At 40.5% G+C, this 25,609-nt stretch overlaps 1 protein-coding gene across 3 annotated transcripts in view; it reads left to right on the forward strand.

Annotated features, from left to right (window-relative positions):
* The window catches only part of Rnf212b (ring finger protein 212B), a 141,048-nt gene that overhangs the window by 76,948 nt on the left and 38,491 nt on the right, over window positions 1-25,609 (forward strand). The gene's annotated exons all lie outside the window — the stretch shown is intronic.

The following is a 25,609-nucleotide window of genomic DNA, read 5'->3' on the forward strand; positions in this document are numbered from 1 at the left end:
GGCTATGGGTAAAGCCTAAGTTTAGGTGTTCTGGGCTTGGAGAGGGAGTTGCCTCCTGTAGCCTGGGGGTCCTTAGCCATGCCTGGCAACTCAGATTGGTCTCCTGAAGGCTGTAGCCTGTGTCTGGTAGTGCCTGACAACTCCCCCTTTGTTTTTATAATGGGGCAGTGTCATCCTGAGTGAGTTCTTTATAATTTACCATAGGTCCAGATAGAGCTAGGTGGTGCATGAGGACCTGATTAGTAGCAGCCTTTGCAATATTAGTTATTTGTTGTCTGAGAAATTTGATGAGGCAGGGGCTACAAGTAATTGAGTTCTCATAGCAAGGAGGGGGCTAAGGAGCAGGAGAAGCCAGGTAACTAAAGACTTAGAGAACCAGGTGGTAGGGTCCTCAGGTTTGTAACAGTCAAGCTCCTTGCAGAGTGTTTTGAGAGCTTTAACATTTTGTTTAACAACATTTGATTCATTAAAAAACAACATTCTTTTCCCAAGGCCACACGTTGTCCCCCCCCATTCAGTATTAATGAGGTCTAAGACTAGACGGTTTTGAAGTACCACACCCACGAGAGAGTTCAATTGTCTCTGGAGAGATTTGAGGCTGTTGGTCATGGGGGGCCACCCAGACAGCATCACGCTGAGGCCCACCAGCAGAGGGATGAAAATCTTTCTCAGCTGGCACAGACAGTTTGTAGGCGGCTTCTTCTTCACCATAGAAATACACCTGTGGAACAATCAAGACTGGGGAACAATAAGTGGGAGAGGAAATATTTATGCATGTGGTGGTTACCCCTTTGCACCAAAGGAGAGCAGGTGACTTAACACAAGTGGTCCTGGTTATGGAAATATTGATGAGGCATTCAGTTTTAGTCAGCTTGGAGCCAGACAGGCAGAGAGGCACACCTTGACCGGCATCAAAGAGTATGAGGCCTGTTCTTTGCAGAGCCAGGGACATATCACACACATGGAGAAATAGTTCTTTGCACTGGGCAAGAGATAAAAACTTTCCTGTTCCTTTTACCTTCAGGGGTCCAGTCACCCTAACTCTACCCCCCCCCTTATTTTTCCCTATCTAACTGCTGTTAGGAGACAAGGGGGAAAGACATCAGATTGTTTACTACTTCCTGCTAAGTGGGGCATGAAGTTGTGGCAGTTAGAGAGACTCTCCCAGAGAGGGGAGCTATTCTAACGGACCACGGAAGTGCATTGATAGAGTACAGGAAAATAGTCTTGGAAGATTACATTGGGGAGAAAGAATAAAAGTAAGAAGTTAATGAGAAGTGAGCACATAGCAAATTGGTCCTTCTTGTGGTTGAGGGAACCCAGGTGGTTGGAGTTGGATGGTCTCAGAACCATCTGAACATGAGCTGGCTGAGATTTTCTTCCAGAACTGTTCATCACATGTCACAGTAGTGTTTGACATGGCTTAAATCTGTTTCCATGTGGCTTGTAAAACATGAGATATTAGCAGAGTTATCAGAAACATATACACAGCATTTAATTTTGATAATAGAAAGCCATTGGGTGCCATTAAAGGCTGTACAAATATGTTTTTGGTCTCAGAACTTACTTATATACTCTTAGATTTGAAATAACCCTTTTATAGTTGTTTTTATTTATTATATAATTATAAGTATTAGAGATGGGGAAAGTTCTTGTTTGTTTCCCCTCTTAGAAAGCTCTTGTATTACTTAATAGGCTACTTGTATATTTAAGGTATTTTTTAAATCTTTGGCTATACATTTCCCTCTGAGTGTTTAAGTCCAACCAGAAAGCCAAAATTTAATGAAGGATTAATTTTGGAAGTTATTAATGCTCTCCAAAGGAGACTTTATGGACCCAGGAGTAGATCTATAGCTTACTGATGTTTCCTGTCTGTTAGGATGAGTCAGGGTCATGCTGGCCAAGTAGTTTTCCCTTCTTTGGGAAGTCAGGAGTACTGGTTGCTCCTCAATTGTGACTCTCTTGATTCAGACTGTACACCAGTTTTGTTTAGGTCTCGGTATCCTGCTCAGGAAGACAGGTGACTTACCAAGGGGCCAGTGTGGAAGTGTCCCATCATCACCAGTGACCTCATGACCTGAGAGCATAGGCCAAAATATTGGCACCTTTTTGCTCCAATGATTCCTATTGGCTTTGGCTTCTACATAGGTGATTAACACACTTAGAAAGCAAGTTATACCATCCTGGATGTATTTATATATAGAGCACATTTGATTACTGAAGTAGATTTAGTTAAACAATGTCACAAGGGCTTTTAAATCATTTTGCCCAAACTTTTAAAATTTTGTTGTCCTGTGGCAGCATAAGCCATATCTGAGGCATAGAAAGTAGGCACATCTGACACTTTAAATATCTGATAGCTGTAAATACAGGCAGAACCTATGTTATCAATCTTGAAAACAATACCAATTCATTTACAAACAAACAAACTAATTAGTTTACCCTAGAAAGTGTCAGAAAAGGGCAAGTTAAGGCAGTATAAAGTCTTAGCACCTGTGTTTGAAAATATCTTTGATTAATTCAGATACCTATGTGGATACCAATTACCCAGAGAACACTGGAAACAGAACCAGAGCTTGAAATTATTTTTCTCAGAAGAGGACCATTGTTTGAGCATGAGGCTGTACCCTAAAGTAGGAAATATGTCTTAAGAGTTAATTTTGTTATAAGCACTGGACTTAAGATGCCAGAAATGACAGTAGAGCAAAATCTGGTCTAGCTAAATTCTAATACAACTCTTGACAAATCTATTTTGAAAGAAAAAACACCATTTGACAATGATTTTAGTTTAATATTGATAGCCATTCCATACCATAGAAATTTTTCTTAACATAAAACAATTTTATGTTTTACCCATGACTTAAATTTGACAAAGCTTAAGTAAGTTATTGCAACATATTTTATCCAACAGGAGCATAAAGGTTATAGTGACTGAAATTAAATCACTTAAGCATCCTTAAGAGTTTGTAAATGTTGAAAAATCTTTAACTTTAGGCATGGTGTTTAGGTTTAGCTTGAATTTTTTTTTTCTACACACACACACACACACACACACACATCTTTAACCACATACTTTAACTTTCTGATCTAAGTACAACTCAAAAAGCATTTTTTGTTTATTTTTTTTTATTTATTTGAGAGTGACGGAGAGAGAGCCACCAGGGCCTCTAGCCGTTGCAAACAAACTCCAGATGTGTGCATCCCCTTATTCATTTGGCTAACGTGGGCTCTGGGGAATGGAGCCTTGAACTGGGGTCCTTAGGCTTCACAGGCAAGTACTTAACCAGTAAGCCATCTCTCCAGCCCTCAAAAAGCATTTTTAACGAGCATTCTATGTCCAATATACTTGGGGGAAGTTTTCTTCTATGATTTTGTTGAAAATACCTGTTATGAACAAAAAGAAAAAAATGCTGGGCGTGGTGGCGCATGCCTTTAATCCCAGCACTTGGGAGGCAGAGGTAAGAGGATCACCATGAGATCGAGGCCACCCTGAGACTACATAGTGAGTTCCAGGTCAGCCTGTGTCAGAGTGAGACCCTACCTCAAAAAAAAAAAAAAGAAAGAAAGAAAGAAAGAAAATACCTTTTATGTCTTTGGAGTGAATTTCTTCTACTATGCCCTAAATTCTTATGTTTAATCTATTCATAGTGTCTCAAATGTCTTGAAAATCCCATTCATGCCTTCCTATTAGCTTGTTTTTCTCTTTGTTGGACTGTATTAGATCTGCCACCTGGTCTTTTAGTTTAGATACTCTGTCTTCTCCTTGATCCATTCTACTGGTAAGACTTTCTACAGAGTTTTCTATTTGACTTACTCTGTTTTTCATTTCTAGTGTTTTGACTGGTATTTTTTCATTATTTCTATTTCCTTACTCATGTCTTGTATTCACCTCATTATTTCATTAAGTTGGTTTCCTGAGTTCTTCAGGAGTTGGTTTTCTTCTTTGATTCCTTCTTTGAACATAGATATAATCTTTTTTTTTTTTTTTTTTAATCTTTGTCAGGCATTTCACCTAAAACAGTCTCACTGGAGGTCATTTCTGATGGATTTATAATTTTTGGTGGGATTGTATTGTCTTGATTTTTTGTGTTTCATGTATTATAATGTAGAGATTTTACATCTTGAGTTAATTTGATGCTTGGGTTTTCTAATTATCTGCAGTGTTCTTAGCCGTGTGAATCTGACGTTACATATCTTCATTGTAGGAGTTCACGGTGTCAGTTGTAGCTCTTACACTCCAAGAGAAATAGCAGAAGTGATCCTAGGTGTTGAATTTTCCTGCTATTTGAGTATTGTAGTAGACTGGGAGAAGCAAATTACTTGCAAATTCTAAAATCCAACTGAACAATATAGACATTTAATCAAAACCAGCACAGAGTATTTATACAAGCATAGGGATTAAAATAAACAGGTAATCTAATAAAGCCAGTGAGGGTTGCCCCACACCCTTAATCCTGTCAACTAGTATGTTGAAATTTCTAGTGTGAAATAGGTTCCAAGTCAGCCTGGGGCTTGTTAGTCCCTGCCCCCAAAAGTTATAGAAGAAAAAGACAAAGGCCCTAAAAATCAGGAAACATCAAAGGCAACAGTAGTCAAACCCAAAACACAGATTATTTGAGAAGGGTAAAGCCAACCAAGAATATATCATTCAAATGTAATGCATAACCTTTCCTGACGTGGAAAGAGAGATTAGCACTTTCACTGCAGGCCTGTGTATCTGGCTTTGTGTAAGTAGGCCTTGTTACCTTTTGGGATAGCCTCTAATCTCACCAATGCTAAGTGCCCACCTTGATCTCTCTTGGTGCCAGGTAGCCAGTGATGAATGAGTTCTCTGGACATTCACAGCCCTGACAGTTGGGGCATAGGAGACTTTGCAAGGTGCCTGGAGTTGTACCAGAGCTGCTCCAGCTTGTCCTGTTTGTATCTCCTTCAGCAGCTGCTCAGGTGGTCTCTGTTGTCTTCTTCTTCAGGTTTCTTGACTTTACGAGGAGAATGATGTGAATGGAAAATCCCCTCACTTTGTTTCTGGTCCTGCCACTTTGCACCACTGGGTGGGTGGGCTCATGGATTGATGCTGCTGGCACCTCAGCAGGATTCTGGCTGGTTTCCTCCTTTCTGGAAGACCTTGTTGGTCTCTCTTGCTTCTCTACTGTGGTTGATAATTTTATACATCTTTACTTTTCAGTAGAAGAGTGTATTTTGCTGTGTTTCAGTTTATTTCTCTCCCTGGGCTGCTTTGGGTAGAACTAGTATGCCACCATCTTACCCAGAAGTCCTTGTTTTATTTTGTTTTTTTGAGGTAGGTTCTCACTTTAGGTCAGGCTGACTTGGAGTTTGTCCCAGGGTGGCCTGAAACTCATGGTTCCTCCTACCTTGGCCTCCCAAGTGCTGGGATTATTAAAGGCATAGCTACCACTCACAGCCTACTCATTGTTTGTTTGTTTTGTTTGTTTGTTGGTTGTTTGGTTTTCTAAGGTAGGGTCTTACTCTAGCTCAGGCTGACCTGGAATTCACTATGTAGTCTGAGGGTAGCCTCGAACTCACAGCAATCTTCCTACTGTTATGGGGTCTGGTGTTGCACAAGTAAGACCATCAATTCATGGAATGTGAGGCAAAGTTTTATTGAGTTAAAAAAAAAAAGAAAAGAAAAGAAAAGAAAAGAAAAGAAAAGAAAAGAAAAGAAAAGAAAAGAAAAGAAAAGAAAAGGAAAGGAAGCTGGGCGTGGTGGTGCATGCCTTTAATTCCAGCACTCAGGAGGCAGAGGTAGGAGGATCACCATGAGTTCAAGGCCACCCTGAGACTACATAGTGAATAATTCCAGGTCAGCCTGGACCAGAGTGAGACCCTACCTCAAAAAACCAAAAAAAAAAAAAAAAAAAAAAAAGAAAGGAAGTGTGGGGGGGAGGTCTGGTATATCAGTTCTGTGCCCCAGAGGGCATCTCAGGGGAACAGCAGTCAGTAGTTATGAACTGCTGTCAACTTTTATTGGAAATAACCACATGATGTTAGAAAAAATAGGATGGAAGTTAAACTCTAAATCACAATTTACATATGACAGTTATAGCCATAAAAGTTAAAAAAGAAAAGTAACTTGTAAACAGATCTGTTGGTCAGGTACAGGAAGCACCACCTGGGGGGTGCGAGGTAGGCCTGTGACCAGGTGTCCTGCTTATCTTAAGGAGTTGGCTCAACAATGCAGGTCCCAGGAAATGCTATTCATCCCAGAAGAACCTCTTGTTTACTTGCTATTAGCAGAGCCTCCTGTTTGTCTACCATCAACAGAGCATCCTGACTTCTGTATTTCTCTAGTCTAGGTATAAAGAAATGTAGAGCAATATAATGTTTTGCTCTCTTTACACTACCTCTGCTTCCTAAGTGCTAGGATTAAAGGTGTGTGAGCCACCATGCCTGGCTCCCATTGCTTTTTTTTATTTTTTAATTTTTGTTCTAATCTGGATCAGACAGGAAGAGATGAACACATTGTTTTAGATGCTGGATAGAACTAAAGGTGGAGAAGTTAGGCAGAAAAATTTACCATTTTGTAGCTTAAGGCATAGGACAAGGCTAAGATACAAGTGTGAATCTTACCTAGATATAGATAGTATTTGAAGCCTTGTGGGGTAGTGCTGGGGTGTAGCTTCATAGTGAATGCATGCTTTCTTAAATGTAAGACACATATCCAGGAACTCTCTGTTCTTCTCTTATACCCTAAAAAAAACAACAACCCAGTCTGGGTCTCTAGGTATGTTTTTCCATTTTCAAGAACCCCCTCTTGCCTCTTCTTGGGCAAAAGCTCTGTGTTTCTTCCTGTTCTTAAGTTCTTTTTTTAGGGCTGGAGGGATGGCTTAGCTGTAAGGGTGCTTGCCTGTGAAGGACCCAGTTTCAATTCCCCAGAACCCACATAAGCCAGATGCACATAGTCACACATGTGTCTGGAGTTCGTTTGCAGTAGCTGGAGACCTTGTTTTGCTGATTCTCTCACTCTCTGTTTGCCTCTTTCTCTCTCTCACTCTCTCTTAAAAGAATAAATAAATATTTTTAAGTTCTTTTTTTTTTAATTATTTTTTGGGGCTGGAGCAGTGGCTCAACTGTTATGGAACTTGCCTGTAAAGTCTAACAAACTGGCTTCAATTCCCCAGTACCCGCATAAAGCCAGATGCATAAGTGGCACATGTATTAAAAGAAGGAAAGAGAAGGAAATGCAGAGAGCTCTTGCCATGTGAAAGGCAGGAGGGGATAGGGAGCCTATGTGGAAGTAAAAGGGGTTTTCCCCTCAGGCCCAGATGAAGGAAATTACCATAACCAGAAGCTTACCCAGAGCCAGTCAAGAGCTATTTATTTATTTGCAGTCAGAGAGAGAGAGAGAGAGAAGAGAGACAGAATGGGTGTGCCAGGTCTTCCAGCTGCTGCAAACGAACTCCAGATACATGTACCTCTTTGTGTATCTGGCTTTACATGGGTACTGGGGAAATGAACTCTGGTTGTTATGCTTTGCAGGCAGGAACCTTAACTGCTGAGTCATCCATCCATTCAGTTCCCTGCTCTTAAGTCTGTAATAAAATCTTTCTAAAATTAAAAAAAAAAAAAAAAAAAGATTGTGGACTGGAGAGATGGGTTAACAGTTAAGGCACTTACCTGAAAAACCTAAGGACCAAGGTTTGATTCCCACGTGGAGCCAGATGCATAAGGTGGCTCATGCAGCTAGTGTTCGTTTGCAGTAGCTAGAGGCCCTGGCATGCCTATTCTCTGTTTCTCTCTCTGCCCTTTTTTTCCCCCTCTCTCTTAAATAAATAAACAGTAAAATAAATGACAAAAAAGGTTGTAATATCTAAGGGCTTTATGAATCAAATTAGTCAGCCTTCCAATACTGTGACCCAGTCCTTGGAATAATCATTGTATAAAGAGTGTCAAAGCAAAAATGTAGCTCTCACCTCAGAGGCAATAAGTTTATTCTGTATTCAAATATGAGTGATCGTGGCCTAGGAACATGAAGTTAGGTTGCCCAAAAAAGGCATGTTTTATTGTGGAAGTAGTTAAATAAGATTTTATTACTTACAGAACAAAAAAAGTCATGAATCAAAGGAAAATTGTCCTATAGATGTCAGATGCTGATGAAATTCTTAATTTGGATTATTAGAGGCTAGTAGCTTGCTAAGACTACATTTTAAAAATTGTTTCCTTTTGTTTTGATAGTCACAAGGATTTTAGGCTAAACATAGGTGGGCAGTGAATGGCTTTCAAAAGGTCTAAAAATAACCTAAGATAACTTGGCTTTAACCTGTAACATTTTTAAACATTTATTTTTATTTATTTATTTATTAGATACAGAGAGAGTGAGAGAGAGAATGGGCACACTAGGGCCTCCAGCCACTGCAAATGAACTTCAGACACATGTACCACCTTGTGTTTCTGGCTTATGTGGGACCTGGAGAATTGGACCTGGGTCCTTAGGTTTTGCAGGCAAGTGCCTTAACTGCTAAGCCATCTCTCTGGCCCTGATCTGTAACATTTTTAAATAAACCTTATTTATTTTATTTTTTTTTATTTGAGAGAGAGAAAGAGGTAGATAGAGGGAGAAAAAAAAAAGAGAATGGGTGCACCAGGGTCTGTAGCCACTGCAAGCAAGCTCCAGATGTATGTGCCACCTTGTGCATCTGGCTTATGTGGGTACTGGGAAGTTGGACCTGGGTCCTTGGGCTTTTGAGGCATGTACTTTAACCACTACGCCATCTCTCCAGGCCTGATCTGTAACATTTTTGTTTGTTTGTTTTTTGAGGTAGGAGCTCCCTTTAGGCCAGGCTGACCTGGAATTCACTATGTAGTCTCAGGGTGTCCTTGAACTCATGGCAATCCTCCTACCTCTGCCTCCCAAATGCTGGGATTAAAGGCATGTGCCACCACACTTGGCAACATTTTTAGCTCCATAATCATGAAGTTCAGTCATTTGGCTTTATAGAATCTTTAACATAGGTGTAGCTTTCTTTTTTCCTGTAACTTCACTAAGATGGTCAGTCTTTATTGTCAACTTGATTGGATCTAGAATCACCCAGAGAATTTCTAGGTTGGGTTAATTGGAAGTGGAAAGAACCACCTTAATGGGACCTACTGTTTGGGTAGGATCCCAGACTGAAGAAAAAGGAGAAAACTGAGCATCAGCATTCATTGTTCTACTTCCTGACTGCAGACTCAGTGTGATAGGAGCAGCTTTGTGCTCCTATCACCATGCCCTGGAACTGTAAGCTGAAAATAAACTCTTCCTAGTTTCTGGTCACAGCAATAAGAAAAGTAACCAGTACATTCATTTTATAAGAGAAAAGTTTATTTTGACTCAAGGTTTCAAAGATTTCAGTCCATGGTTGTTGGCTGGCATTGTTGCTTTGGGTCTGTGGCAAGACAGATCATGGTAGAGAGCATGTGGTAGAGAAAAGCTGCTCACTCACCTGATGGTGGCCAGGAAGTAAAGAAGGGATGGGAGGAAGGACTCATATCTGCTTCATGGGCATACCTCCCCTAACTGAACTTTCCTCTAGCAGGCCTCACCTCCTAAAATTTAACCACCTCCCATTAATGCCACAGGCTGTGACAAAGCCTTCAACACATGAGCCTTTGGGGGGAATTTAAGACCCACAACATAACAGATGCTTTAAGAACCTGGGACAAAGACCAAGTACACATTTCTTGCATTTCTTGTCAAACACCCCTAATCAACTAAATAAAACACATTTTAGAGGCAGAAAGGAAAGCATGGTGGCTCACACTTTAATCCCAGTACTCCAGAGACTGAGATAGGAGGATCACTGTGAGTTGAGGCCAGCCTAGGCTACAGAGTGAGTTCTAGGTCAGCCTAGCCTAGAGTGAGACCCTGTCCCCCCCTAAAAAAAATTTTTTTTTCAAATAGCTTTCAGGGCTAGGGAAATGGCTCAGTGAGTCACAGTACTTTCCATTAAAACATGAGGACCACAGTATCCCTGAAAAAAGCCAGGCATAACCAAGCATGTCTATAATTCCAGTTCTAAGGGAGACAGAGAGAGGGGAATCACTCTGACTTGCTGCTCAACCAATGTGACCAAAAATCGGTAGGTCAAGGTCAGTGAGAGGCTGTCTCAAGGAAATAATGCAGAAAAGCAATTAAGGAGGACATCTGATTCCTTTAGTGGCTTCCGCATGTGTGCACATTGGGCACATTTTATCTGCACACACATACATGTATATACCATACACACATGTCACATACACATCACACACACAATAAAATAAACAAAAGCTAAAAATGGTTTTGAAGCTTTTTTTAATACAACTGGGAATTGAACCTAGGACTTTGCAAATGGTAGACAAGCACTCAACCTCTGTGCTAAATCCCCAGCTCTTTTTTAAAAAAAATATTTACTTATTTGCAAGCAGAGAGTGACAGAGAGAATGGGGCATGCCAGGACCTCCAGCTGCTGCAAATGAACTCCAGATACATGTACCACTTTGTGCGTCTGGCTTTAAAAATATTTTTATCATTTTTTATGTTTTTTAAATATTTTTATTTGAAAGCAGAAAGAGAGAGAAAAAAATGGGCATTCTAGGGCCCCCAGCCATTACAAATGAACTCCAGATGCATGTGCCACCCTGGTTTCTGGCTTTACGTGGGTACTGGGGAATTGATCCCCAGTCTTAAGGCTTTGCAGGCAAGTGCCTTAATTACTGAGCAATCTCTCCAGCTCTATCCCCAGATCTTTTTATTTTACTTTGAGACAGTCTCACTAAATTGCCTAGGTAATCCTTAAACTTATGATCTGCCTGCAAACCTGTACCGAACATCCCCAGCTTTAATACTTTTATCATAGATAATTTCAGAATTTTGTTTGCTTCTGTGTGTGTTTGGGTGGGTGGGTGTGGTGTGTGGTGTGGTGTTCGCAAGTCTGTGTGCCATTATGATACACATATGTTCACCTGTGGCAGTAATCCTTCGCCTGCAGTGGCCAAAGTAGAATGTCCGGTGCTCCCTTTTATTGCTCTTCTGTTTTGAGCTGGAGTCTCTTTTTTTTCTAGTTCCAGAGCTTGGGGGTGCCGGTGAGTTAGTGATTCTTAGGTCTGTCTTCCCCTGTAGGACTGGGGTTACAGGTGGGTATGGTTATGCCCAGCTGCTTTATATGGGATCTGGTGATTTGAACTCTGGCAGTCTCAGGCCCTCATGCTTACTAAGGAAGCACACTTAATTGCTAAGCCATTTCTTTCTCCCTAATTTCAAATTATTACCGCAGAGAAAATAATGAATGACATGTGTAATATAATGAATTTCCTTGTATCTGTCATTTCATCAATTATTAACCAATGGCCAATTTTCCTTCATTTATAGCTCTTCATACCCCAACTAAATTATTTTGAAGCAAAAACTAGATACTTTATCATGTTAACTATAAATATTTCAGTGTATTCCACTAAAAGAGAGGGTTTTCTTTTTCTAATATGTAGCCATGTTTGTTAAAATAACAGTTCCTGGTCTGAGGACTTGGCTCAGCTGTTAAAGGTACTTACAGGGCTGGAGAGATGGCTTAGCAGTTAAGCACTTGCCTGTGAAGCCTAAGGACCCCAGTTCAAGGCTCAATTTCCCAGGACCCATGTTAGCCAGATGCACAAGGGGGCGCACGCATCTGGAGTTTGTTTGCAGTGGCTGGAGGCCCTGGTGCATCCATTCTCTCTGTCTATCTGCCTCTTTCTCTCTCTGTCGCTCTCAACTAAATAAATAAAAATGAACAAAAAAAATTTAAAAAAAAATTTTTTTAAGGTACTTACAAAGTGTGCTGGCCCAGGTTTAGTTCCCCAGTATCCATATAAAGCCAGAGGTACAAGTGGCATGTGTGTCCAGAGTTTGTTTGCAACTGTAAGAGGCCCTGGCAAGCTCATATATACACAAATCTTTTTCTTCCTCTCTCTCAAATAAATAAAAATATAAAATAATAAACTAATACCCTAATATTAACAAATAATTATTCACATTTCCTTAGTTATTTCACAATTATTTTTGAGTTTGAGTTATATTTTAATAAAATCTATGTATTTTAGCTGGTTTTGTCTCTTAAGTTTTTGTTTGTTATTTTGAGGTAGTGTCTCGCTCTAGTCCAGGCTGACCTGGAATTCACTATGTAGTCTCAGGGTGACCTTGAACTCATGGCGATCTTCCTACATCTGCCTCCTGAGTGCTGGAGTTAAAGGCATGTGCCACTATGCCCAGCCCTAAGTTTGTTTTTAACTATAAATTTCACCTTATCTGGTATTGTAGAAGAAAATAGTCTTTTGTCCTGTAGTTCATAACATAGATTGTGTTTTTTACTTTTGAAGCAAAGTTTCACTCTAGCCCAGGGTGACCTGGAACTCACCCTGTAGCCAAGACTGGTTTCCAACTCATATCAATTCTTCTATCTCAGCTTCCTGAGTGCTAGGATTAAAGGTGTGAACCACCATGCCCAGCTGGATTTTGTTTATTAAGTCATTTAATAGGCTTTTCTGTCCTCTGTTTCTTATAAATCAGTAGGTGGATTGAGGCTTAACCACCATTAGATTTGTGGGGAATGAGAGCAAAGCTACTTTACAGCAGTGTTACATTTCACCAAGAAGTGTGTAATGGTCTTCTGTTGTTTGTATGATATAGTTATGATAAACTTTGCAGGGAGATATTAATTCATTGCAGGTTTCAAAGACATGTTTTCATTCTATTTTTTAGTCAGAATATTTCTAAAGAAAAAATATTGCCTGGCTTGGTGGAGCACACCTTTAATCCCAGCACTCGGGAGGTAGAGGTAGGGTCTTACTGTAGCGCAGGATGACCTGGAATTCACTATGTAGTTTCAGGGCGACCTTGGCCTTGAACTCACGGCAATCTTCCTACCTCTGCATCCCGAGTGCTGGGATTAAAGGTGTATGCCACCACACCTGGCTTAAATAAGTAACTTTAAAAATTATGTGTCATGTGTTCAATAAAATTTGTAGGCCATTAGTTTGGACTGAGCTTCTGCAGTAGGCCGACAATCAAACCAAATTCATGCTGAAGTTCCATGAAGTCCAAGCTAAGTTATTTATCTAACCAGCAAAGAAGAGAGAATCTAACTGTCTAAATAGGCCAGTTTTATTCCACATAAAGAGGTCCCCATGGCTTTTATCTCTATAAGGAAATTTACTTTGCAGCTACTAATCTTAGGTCAGGTGTTGTAGTCAGGTTTGCATTGCTGGCAGAAATCACACAACCAAAAGCAGCTTGTGGGAAAAAAAAAAAGGTTTATTTCGGCTTACAGACTTGAGGGGAAGCTTCATGGTAGCAGGGGAAAACAATGGCATGAGCAGAGGGTGGACATCACCCCCTAGCCAACATAAGGTAGACAATAAACAATAGGAGAGTGTGCTGGGTATGGTGGTGCACACCTTTAATCCTAGCACTCGGGAGGTAGAGGTAGGAGGATCGCTATGAGTTCGAGGCCATCCTGACACTACAGAGTGAATTCCAGGTCAGCTTGAGCTAGAGTGAGACTCTACCTAAAAAAATAAATAAATAAAAACAACAACAACAATAGGAGAGTGTGCCAAACATTGACAAGGGGACACTGGCTATAATACCCATAACCCCACCCCAATATACTGCCTCCAGGAGGCATTTATTCCCAAATTTCCGTCATCTGGGGACCTAGCATTAAGAACACCTAAGTTTATGGGGGATACCTGAATCAAACCACCACAGAGATAAACTCATTTTTTTTGATGCATGTGTGTATGTTTGTATATGTACAAGTGCACATGTGTGTGTAAGAATAGTTGCCGGAGGACAACATCAAGTGTTGTTCCTCAAAAATGCTGTCTACCTTTTGTATATGTATGTATGTGTAGTGTGTGTATATGTTTTATGCATCTTCATAAGTGTGTGACTGCACATGAGTGTACAGATATGCATTCATGTGAAGGACAGAGGTAGACACTGGGTGTCTTCTTTGATTGGTCTCCACTTTATTCTTTGAGACAGAGTCTCTTCTGAACCTAGAGCTCAATGATCTGGTTAGACTAGCTAGCCAGTGAACCGCAGGAATTCTTTGTCTCCCCCTCATTGGTGCCTCTATGATGTCAGATATTTACTGTGGTGATCTGAACACTGGTCCTCATGATTGCATAGCAAGAGCTTCATCCACTAAACCATCTACTCAGCCTTCTGTTCACCTTTTGTTGAGATGTGGTCTATTAACCTTAACCTTGCTGGCCAGCCAGGAAGCTCCAGGTATCCCCCTTTCTCAACCTCAACACTGGAAGTATAAACACAGGCTACTATGCCTGGCAGGACAGCCACTGAGCTCTGATAATGGGAATTGTATGCCCAGTGGCAGTCTAGTCTAGGGAACTTATTTCAGAATGCTCTACTACCTATGTTCCTCTCTGGCAATATGCAGTACTAAATACAGAATATTCTTTAACTCCATATTAATATCAATATTTTGTTGCATTTAAGCCCATTTTAAAGCCATAAAAGCCAAGACAAAGCAGTTTATTTCTCTGAAGCCAAGTATTAAGCCACTTTTGGGGTGTAAATGAGGGAGTATAATCTGTACCATTTCAAGATCTCTAAAATATTTGGAGGGTATTTTTGATACTTGAAGCTGTTGTAATCTCAAGATGAAGTATCATCTATTCAAAGCTGAATTCTTAGCATTATTTTATTTATTGAAGGATATTAGTTTTAGTGCACTGCATAACTAAAAAAAATTAAAACTACCTCACCGGGAGTATCCTAAGCTTTTAAGGACAAGCTTATGATTCTGATTTGATTGGCAACACTTCTTTTATGCCTAACACTGATGATATGTACAGTTGTAGTGTTCCTTAGAAGTGTGAGGGGCATTTGGAGTATGTTATCTACCAGTCTCCAAAATGTTTCCACTAAATGTTTCTTTAGTACCAATTATATGATAGCACTTTTTAGTAAGTGTGCCAAACATTTAAATTTCAATGATTCTACACAGTTTCATGATTTATTGTTATAGTGTAAACAGACCACTGTAGAGTGGCTACTTAGTATTTACCATTGAGTTCCTATCCATTATAGTACTTTTGTGGTATATTACTTGGTGCTGATCTTTATTATTCCCCTGGATGTTAACTATGGTATCTTAAAGCATTTAATTCTGTGGTGTGAACCTTAATCCCATGACAGAGCACTTACCTGTGTGCCATGTTGTCACAGTTCCCTCCCTCATTCAAGTCTAGAGGAGATGCTTTTACTTAAGAAAAGAACCCGCCGGGTGTGGTGGCCATGTCTTTAATCCTAGCCCTGGGGAGGCAGAGGTAGGAGGACTGCCATGAGTTCAAGGCTACCCTAAGACTCCGTAGTGAAATCCAGGTCAGCTTGAGCTAGAGTGAGACTCTACCTTGAAAAAAGAAAGAAAGAAAGAAAGAAAGAAAGAAAGAAAGAAAGAAAGAAAGAAAGAAAGAAAGAAAGAAAGAAAGAAAGAAAGAAAGAGAGAGAAAAGAAAAGTAAGAAAAGAACCTGATGCTGAGTTCATCATATATGGTGAAAGCAAGTCTTTATTTGCTCAGTGGCATAATTTATGTATATTCCCCTAAGGGGTAGCACCATGTTGCCCAAGCTCTGTGCAAACTAATATTGTAAAGTGGTAGAGGAATAACTGTAAACTTTTCTGAACCAATAACATCCAAAGTGGCACATTATAACTTGGTTTGCAATATTTTTTCTCAATATTTTTAAAAATTTCATGTATGGAAAGAGTCTTTGTTTTCACTACATTTTGAATTTTTCCAAGAAAAAGTGACAAAACATTACTTATCATCTTCCTTCAAAACATATGGCATGTGCCCACAAAATATTAAATGATCTTTTACAATGACAACAAATGTGATATTTCATCTGAAACTCCCAGAATGTAAGGTTTCTTGAAGCAGACATGAAAAGGAGTGGCGGGGGGAGCAGAGATGGTTCAGGAGGATTGGTTTGCTGGTGGAGATGATGATGAAAGCATATGTTACTCAGGTCTGAAGGAGGACTGTATATACATGCATATATCAACAAGGGTGCTAGAAAATATTTTATTTAGACACAGCTATTTTAAGTCAGATCCTTCATTCAGTTTAGTGTCTCCTAGTTTGTGTTTGTTTTTGCTTTTTCGAGGTATGGTTTCATTCTAGTCCAGGCTGACCTGGAATTCACTATGGAGTCTCAGGGTGGCCTTGAACTCATGGTGATCCTCCTACCTCTGCCTCCCAAGTGCTGGGATTAAAGGTGTGCACCACCACACCCAGCTAGTGTCTCCTAGTTTGAGAGAGATAAAAAATTGCATATACATGTTTAAGTTTTCTTTCATTATTTTTCTATGACTTTTTCACTGGAGGAAGAATCTTTTTCCACAATCTCAAGTACCTGAAGAGAGGGAAGCTCCATGATGCAGGGGAAAACGATGGCATAAGCAGAGGGTGGACATCACCTCCTAGCCAACATCAGGTGGACAACAGCAACAGGAGAGTACCAAACACTGGCATGGAGAAACTGTCTATAATACCCATAAGCCTGCCCCCCAACAATGCACTGCATCCAGGAGGCATTAATTTCCAAATTGTCATTAGTTGGGGACCTAACATTCAGAACACATAAATTTGTGGGGGACATCTGAATTAAACCACCACATCAGGCATGGTGGGGCATACCTTTATTTGTAATACTGTGGAGGCTAAAGCAGAAGGACCATGAGTTTGAGGTCATTCATGCTGCATAGCAAGTTTAAAGTTAGTCAGGGCTATATAACAAGAGCCAGCATAAAAAAAATTATTAATCTACTTTTTATTATGTTTCTGATTTTTCAGCCCTTTTCTACCTACAAAGCCCACTCTTCTGCTCAGTTCATCAATACTTACTCTCTGTTTTAGAATGAGATGTTACCTAATTTTAGGGTCATAAATTCAGCTTATTTCATTGAACCACAAAGGGATGTGTTCTAACATCCTCAGTAGATGCCTGAAACTCTAAGTAGTATTAAAACCTATATATGCTATGCTTTATTTCCCACATGCATATACCTATGACAAAATTAATTTATAGATTCAGCACAGTAAGAGTCTAAATTTAACAGCAAAAAAATTTTTGCATGAATTTATATTTCCTTCAGTTTCACAGATAGAAGAGTCCAACAATTTCTGTACATGTTTGTTTTTTTTTTCTCTCATTTAAGTTGACAACTTTCACTTTTTCAACTACAGGAAGCATTTTTTAACATTCTCTTGGCATATCCAAATTTTCAGTATCATCATACTTGCCTTTTTTAAAAAATATATTTTAAAAATATTTATTGCTCAGTAGTCGCTGCAGACACATGTTTCACTTTGTACATCTGGTTTCACAAGGGATCTGGGGAATTGAACTCCGATCTTTAGGGGTTTTTTTCTCTTCATTTTTTAATTTTTATTAGCATTTTCCATGATTATAAAAAAAATCCGGTGGAGAGGGAGGGAATTACCATGGGATATATTTTATAATCATGGAAAATGTTAATAAAAATTAAAAAAAAAAATCCCATGGTAATTCCCTCCCTCCCCCTCCCCACTTTCCCCTTTGAAGTTCCATACTTGCCTTTTGAGACCATTTTTAAGTAAGATAAAAATTCCTTAAACATAAACACTGCAACAATTGATCTGAAAATAACTCGAGGGCTGGAGAGATGGCTTAGCAGTTAAGGCACTTGCCTGTGAGGCCTACGGACCCAGGTTCAACTCCCCAGATCCCATGTAAGCCAGATGCACATGCATCTGGAGTTTGTTAAAGGAGGGGAAAAAAAAAGCCTGAAAATATTTCTAGCACATTTGAACCTAGGTAATGAAACTACAGGAAAGTAAAGCCTCCAATAAAGGGGGACTGCAGTAGTAGTTAGGATCTGTAAACTAAATGTTATAATTTTGTCTTTTGACATGTTATCAGTTCTAAAATGAGTATGAGCATAGTGCGAAGACCATAATATTCAGGGGCTGAGGAGATTGCTCAGCAGTTAGCCTGACAACCTTGGTTTGATTCCCCAGTACCCACCGAAAGCCAGAGACACAGAATGGTACATGCATCTTCTGTAAACCTTCTCGTTGCTGGGATAAAGCAGCTTATGGGAACTCATGTTTGAATCTCCAGGTCTCACATAAACCAGACAAAACTCACAATGTTGCACATGTGCACAAGGAGGTGCATGTGTCTGGAGTTAATTTGCAGTGGCTAAAAGCCCTAACGCACCCATTCTCTCTGTCTTTTTTTTTTCTCTCTCTCTCAAATAAATAAAATAGTAGGTAGTTTCATACAATGATATGATAAAATAAATAGCATTTAACATTTGTATAATCCAGGCAGTGTTTAGTGTTATCAGTAGTGCAACTTGTAATGTTATCTGAATTATTAACAAAACAATTGCATCTTAAAAAAGAAAAAGCAGCCTGGCATAGTGGTGTGCACTTTTAATCCTAGCACTTGCAAGGCAGAGGTAGGAGGATCTCTGTAAGTTCAAGACCATTCAGAGACTACATAGTGAATTCCAGGTCCACCTGGACTAGAGAGCCAAGTTTATCCTCCTTTTTGGGAGTGATGGGGGTGAGGAAGGCCATACTTCATGAAGCAGAGAGAACAGAATAATGTTGGTTATTGGGATTCTCTTTCCTTTTTTTTTTTCTTTTAAAATTTATTTATTTGCAAGGGGAGAGAGAGAGAGAGAGGGAGGGAGGAAGGGAGGGAGGAAGGAAGAGTGAGTATTACAGGGCCTCTTGCCTCTGCAAATGAGCTCCATACACATGCACCACTTTGTGCATCTGGCTTTATGTGGGTACCTGGACCATCACAATATGCAGTCCAGGATTCTTTTTCTTGAACATACAGAAATGCGTTACTGTAATTAGTGTTTAGAATCTTGTTTATTATGGATGTATCTAGCATCAGACAGATTATTTGTTTTTCTCTGATGCTTTTAAAAAAAATTATTTGTTTGCAAGCAAAGTGAGAGAGACAGGGAGAATGGGTGTGCCAGGGCCTCCAGCTGCTGCAAATGAGCTCCAGATGCATTCATCACATTGTGCTTCTGGCTTTTGTGTGGGAACTGAAGAACCAAATCCATGTTGTTAAGCTTTGCAAGCAATTGCCTTAACCACTTAAGTCTCTCCAGCCCTTCTCTAATGCTTTTTTTTTTCCTGTTTTTTTGAGGTAGGGTCTCACTCTGGTCCAGGCTGGCCTGGAATTAACTATGTAGTCTCAGGGTGGTCTTGAACTCATGGCGATCCTCCTACCTCTGCCTCCCGAGTACTGGGATTAAAGGCGTGCGCCACCATGCCCGGCTTCTCTAATGCTTTTTGCTGGTGGTTCTGGATTGGTCTTAGAATGATCAGAGCTATGACTTAAAAAAAAAAAAAGTTTATTTGTCTGTGTGTTCGTGTACATGTGGGCGATGGCACATCAGGGTCTCTTGACAGTGCAGATTTATATCTGGCTATATATGGGTGCTGGGGAATTGTAGGTTTTGCAAGCATGTGCCTTTAGCCACTGAGCCATCTCCCTAGCCCCCAGACCTGAGATTTAGATGTCAGTTTTGGATAAGTAGGCTTGCTGAGGCCTAGTCAGAGATCCTTCCATAATCTAGCCTGATTCTTGTAGTTCCAGTAATGTGTTCTGTTTTCCGTGTACCCTTAGTGACCTCAAAGGGATATTTAGCTTGTTTAAGGTAAGATTTGACCTTTGTGCCATCCTCCCTCCCTTTCTTCATTCCTCTTTTTTTAAAACATATTTTATTTATTTATTTGAGAGAGAAAGATGGGGGGGAAGAGGTAGAGAATGGGTATGCCAGGGCTTCCAGCCACTGCAAACAAACTTCAGATGCATGCGCACCCTTGTGCATCTGGCTTACATGGGACCTAGAGAATTGAACTGGGATGCTTTGACTTTGCAGACAAATACCTTAACCACTAAACCATCTCTCCAGCCCCCCACCCTTTTTTTTTTTTTTTTTTTTTTAAGAGAACCAGGCTGGCCTCTAATTCACCATGTGGCTCAGGCTGGCTTTGAATTTCACAAGTCTCTTGCATCACCTTCCCCAAAGTGCTGGGATTACAAGCATGAGCTAGCACCTTCAGCAAAAATTAAGGGATGCTGGGGGTAACAATTTGAGACACAGTCATACTTTGTAGCCCAAGCTGTCCTCAAATTCTTCCTCTTGCCCCAGCCTCCCAAATACTAGGACTAAAGGTGTGAGCCATCACATCCAGCTAAGACTTTTTTTGGGGGGGGGGGGTGGAGTAGGGTCTCACTTTAGCCCAGGATAGCCTGAAATTCACTGTATAGTCTTGGGCTGGCCTCCAACTCATAGTGATCTTCCTACCTCAGCTTCCAAAGTGCTAGGATTAAAGGCATGAGCCACTATTCCCAGCAGATTTGGATTTTTTTTAAAATTTTTATTTATTTTCAAGTAAAGAGAGATAGAAGAGAGACAGACAGAGAGAATGTACGTGCCAAGGCCTGTAGCCACTGCAAATAGACTCCAGATGCATGCGCCCCCTTGGCATCTAGCTTATGTCGGTCCTGGGGAATCAAACCTGGGTCCTTTGGTTTTGTAGGCAAATGCCTTAACCACTAACCCATCTCTCCAACCGAGATTTGGATTTCCTGATCTGAGCTTCATAATTTAATTTCATCACAGGCTAATCCCAAGACTAGTACTAGAATGCTTAGGGTACTGTGTCTTGACTATCATTTACATCTATTTTGTTCCCTAACACCTTTCTCTACTGTTTTACATAACTCCTAGGATTTTGCGTGGCTTTTTATTGACTTCTGTTCAAATTCTCTACCACAGACATGTTTTACTTTCATTAAAAATTACAGCCTTGGGCTGGAGAGATGGCTTAGTGGTTAAGCGCTTGCCTGTGAAGCCTAAGGATCCCGGTTCAAGGCTTGATTCTCCAGGACCCATGTTAGCCAGATGCACAAGGGGGCACACGCGTCTGGAGTTCGTTTGCAGTGGCTAAAAGCCCTGGCGTGCCCACTCTCCTCTCTCTTTCTCTCTCTCTGCCTCTTTCTCTGTCACTGTCAAATAAATAAATAAAAATAAACAAAAAAATTAAAAAAAAAAAATTACAGCCTTTCCCAGCACTCGGGAGGCAGAGGTAGGAGGATCGCCATGAGTTCGAGGCCACCCTGAAATGACAGAGTTAATTCCAGGTCAGCCTGGACCAGAGTGAGACCTTACCTGGAAAAAAAAAAAAAAAATTATAGTCTTGTGGGCTGGAGAGATGGCTTAGCAGTTAAGCACTTGCCTGTGAAGCCTAAGGACCCCAGTTCGAGGCTTGATTCCCCAGGGCCCACGTTAGCCAGATGCACAAGGGGGCGCATGCATCGTTTGCAGTGGCTGGAAACCCTGGCGCGCACATTCTCTCTCTCTCTCTCAATCTCTCTGCCTCCTTCTCTCTGTCTGTCACTCTCAAATAAATAAATAAAAATAAACAAACAAAAAAAGTTTTAAAAATTACAGCCTTGAGCTGGATGTGGTGGCACTCACTTTTAATCCCAGCACTCAGGAGGCAGAGGTAGGAGGATTGCTGTGAGTTTGAGGCCACCATGAGATGACATAGTGAATTCCAGATCAGCCTGAGCTAGAGTGAGACCCTACCTCAAAAAAAAAGGGGGGGGGGCTAGAGAGATTGCTTAGCAGTTAAGGAACTTGCCTGCAAAGCCAAAGGACCCAAGTTCAATTCCCCAGGACCCATGTTAGCCAGATGCACAAGGAGGCATACACATCTGGAGTTCATTTGCAGTGGCTGGAGGCCCTGGCGTGCCCATTCTCTCTGTGTCTTTCTCTCTTTGCCTATTTCTCCCTCTCTCTCAAATAATAAATAAAAATAATTTAAAAAAAAATAGGGGCTGGAGAGATGGCTTAGTGATTAAGTGCTTGCCTGTGAAGCCTAAGGACCTTGGTTCCAGGCTCAATTCTCCAGTACCCATGTTAGCCAGATGCACAAAGGGGCATACACATCTGGAGTTTGTTTGCAGTGGCTAGAGGCCCTGGTGCCCCCATTTTCTCTCTCTCTCTCAAATAAATAAATAAAAATAAACAAAAAATTTAAAAAAATAGTAACAGCCCTGCCTACACAAAACTATCATAATAGGAAAAGATGATGATGATATCAAAATAGAAGAGAGACTGATTGAGAGGGGGAGGGGATACAATGGAGAGTGGAGTTGCAAAGGGGAAAGTAAGGGAAGAGGGAATTATCATGGTTTATTGTCTATAAAAATGTAAGTAAACAAGCCAGGCATGGTGGTGCACACCTTTAATTCCAGCACTCGGAAGGCAGAGGTAGGAGGATCTCCATGAGTTCAAGGCCTCCCTGAGACTACATAGTGAATTCCAGGTCAGCCTGGGCTAGAGTGAGACCCTACCTCAAACAAACAAATAAACAAACAAAGCCTTGGGCTGGACAGATGGCTCAGCAGTTAAGGTGCTTGCCTGCAGAGCCTAATGACCTGAGTTAGATTTCCCAGTACCCACATGAGGCCAGATGCACAAGGTGGTGCATGCATCTGGAATCTATTTACAGAGGCTAAAAGCCCTGGTGTATCCATTCATTTCTGTCTCTCTTCTATCACTCTGCTTGCATATAAATAAATAAATAATAACAATAACAATCTTAGGGCTGGAAATATGGCTCAGTCGTTAAGGTACTTACCTGCACAGCCTAAGTCCCTAAGTTTGATTCCCCAGTACCCATGTAAAGACAGATGCACAAAGTGGTACATGCATTTGGAATACGTTTGTAGCAGTGGAGGCCCTGGTATGCCCATTCACTCTGTCTCATTTCTCTTCTCTCTCTCTCTGCTTGCAAAAAATAAAAATAAAATAAAAATAGTTTTTAAAATTTAAGAAAATAAAAATAGCAGCCTTTAAGAAAATAAAAGTAGACTACAAGCACTTTTTTTTTTTTGAGGCAAGCCCAACAGACTGACACTTTTTTTTTTCAATATGTGGGAGGGGGGGATATAGGGAGGAGGAATTGTCATGCCAGGGCCTCCAGCCACTGCAATTGAACTCCAGACATGTGCCCCCTTGTGCTCATGTGTGACATTGCATACTTGCATCTCTGTGCATCCGGCTTACATAGAACCTGGAGTGTCACACATGAGTCCTTAAGTTTCACAGGCAAGCACCTTAACTGCTATGCCATCTCTCCAGCCCTGCAAGTAATTTTACCTCTAGAATTAGTTTAGCATGCCTTTACATAGAAAGAAGGTGGATACTATATAAACTCTAAAGTATAGTTCTTTAGTATAATGGCAAATGATTTGCAAATTTGTTGAGGAAAAAGTTTATGAGGGCTGGAGAGATGGCATAGCAGTTAAGGCACTTATCTGTAAAGCCAAAAGACCCAGGCTTAATTCCCCAGGACCCACATAAGCCAGATGCACAAGGTGGCACATGTGTCTGGAATTCATTTGCAGTGGCTAGTATGCCCAATTCTCTTTTTCTCTTTACCTGCCTCTCTCTCTCTCTCTCTCTCTCTCTCTCTCTCTCAAATAAGAATCTAAAAAATATTTTTACAAAGTTTATAAGAATACTGTTACTTTCTTCTTGCTGGGACAAAATACCTACCAGAGGCAACTTAAGGGTGGGAAGGGTTTATTTTGGCTTAGAGTTCTGATGGGAAGTGCCCATCATAGCAGGGAAAGCATGGCAGGAACAGAAAGCCTGTGTCACATCTTCAGTAAAACGGAAGTAGAGTGGGAGCAGAAATTGATTCTGGGTTGTAACACCTAAAGGCTTCCCTCCAGTGATACGCTTCTCCCAGCAAGGCTCCAACCCTTAAAGTTTTTATAACATTCCCAAACAGTGCCACCAACTGGAATTTAAGCATTCAAACACATGAGTCTATGGAGGGTATTTTACATCCAATCTATCATAAATACTAAGGTCTATGTGTTGCTGTAGGAATTCAAGGGAAAGTGGGATTATGAACTCAGATTTGGAAAGCCGAGCATAAAATCATGTTTGCATATGAGGTACATGTTACTAGTTTCTGTATTATATCAACAGATACACTAAAAGCTTGTTTTTACACCTAGAAAATGTAATAAGCAAAGGGTCTTATTTTTTTTAATTTTTAAAAAAATATTTATTTATTTGAGAGAGAAAGAGACAGAGAGAATGGGCATACCAGGGCCTCTAGCCACTGCAAGCAAACTCCAGATGCATGTGCGAACTTGTGCATCTGGCTTACGTGGATACTGGGGAATTGAACTTGGGTCCTTAGGCTTCACAGGCAAGCACCTTCACCACTAAGCCATCTCTCCAGCCCAAGTCATTTTTTTATGTGTTCAAGTAGCAGAATTTACATTGAAGAGTAAGCAAGTAATATGGGAAAAATAAAGGAATTAAAGGTGTATGAGTGATTGAAATAAAAATCCTGAAATTAAAAAAAAAAACAAAACATAAAACCCCAGCACTTGGGAGGGAGAGGTAGGAGGATCGCTGTGAGTTCAAGGCCACCCTGACACTACAGAGTGAGTTCCAGGTCAGCCTGGACTAGAGTGAGACCCTACCTCAAAAAAAAAAAAACAAAAAAAAAAACACTAAGACCTAGGAAAGGATGGACCCTTGACAAAAGTTTATAGTCTGAACAGCAAGGAAGCAGATGGGACATAAATTTTGCTGTGTACTCAGAAGTGGTGCCTGGCAAAGCTAAAACACATTCTAAATATTAACTTATGATCTGATTCAGCAATCCTATAACAGGAACATCAGTATAACAAAAGATAAAAGTATGTGTCCTTACCCAAGCAAAAAAAAGGGAAAAAAAAAAAAAAGGAGCCAGGCTTGGTGGTACATGGCTTAAATCCTAGCACTTGGGAGGCACAGGTAGGAGGATTGTGGTGTTTGAGGCTAGCCTGGGATTAGAGTGAATTCCAGGTCAGCCTGGACTAGAGTGAGACGCTACCTCAAAAAAATAAAACTATAAAAAATAAATAAATAACTATCAAGAATAGGTACTTTCAAGCTGGGCGTAGTGGTGCACGCCTTTAATCCCAGCACTTGGGAGGCAGAGGCAGGAGGATTGTCATGAGTTTGAGGCCACCCTGAGATTACATAGTGAATTCCAGGTCAGCCTGGCCTAGAGTGAGACGCTACCTCGAACCCCCCCCCCCAAAAAAAAAAGAATAGGAACTTTCCCTCTGTGTTCTCTCCTTTCTTTTTCTAAGACAGGGTCTCATAACTCAGCTAGCCTCAAAGTCCTGATCCTCCTTCCTTCACCTTCCATGTGAAGCTGCATACATAGCCTGTAGGTGGTTCTGTGTGTGTTAATGAAAGTAAATTGGCTACCAGTGCTCTGTAATAGCTAAGAAGGAGAAAGCTAAATCCAAGGTGATAGTACATAAGTTAGAACCGATTGTGAGTTTGAAAAATGTTTCCCTCAGGATCAAAGATTTTATACGCACACACACATGTTCTATAATGTCATAATATCCCCACTAAGTTATTAGAAACCTCTATGTAAGCCAGATGAATTCATTGGCAACAGCAAGAGGTTCTGGCACACATGCATACCCAAACAAACAAACAAATAATTTAAAAAA

This window comes from Jaculus jaculus, chromosome 7 (genome assembly GCF_020740685.1).
Source record: "Jaculus jaculus isolate mJacJac1 chromosome 7, mJacJac1.mat.Y.cur, whole genome shotgun sequence".
Classification (NCBI taxonomy): Eukaryota; Metazoa; Chordata; class Mammalia; order Rodentia; family Dipodidae; genus Jaculus; species Jaculus jaculus.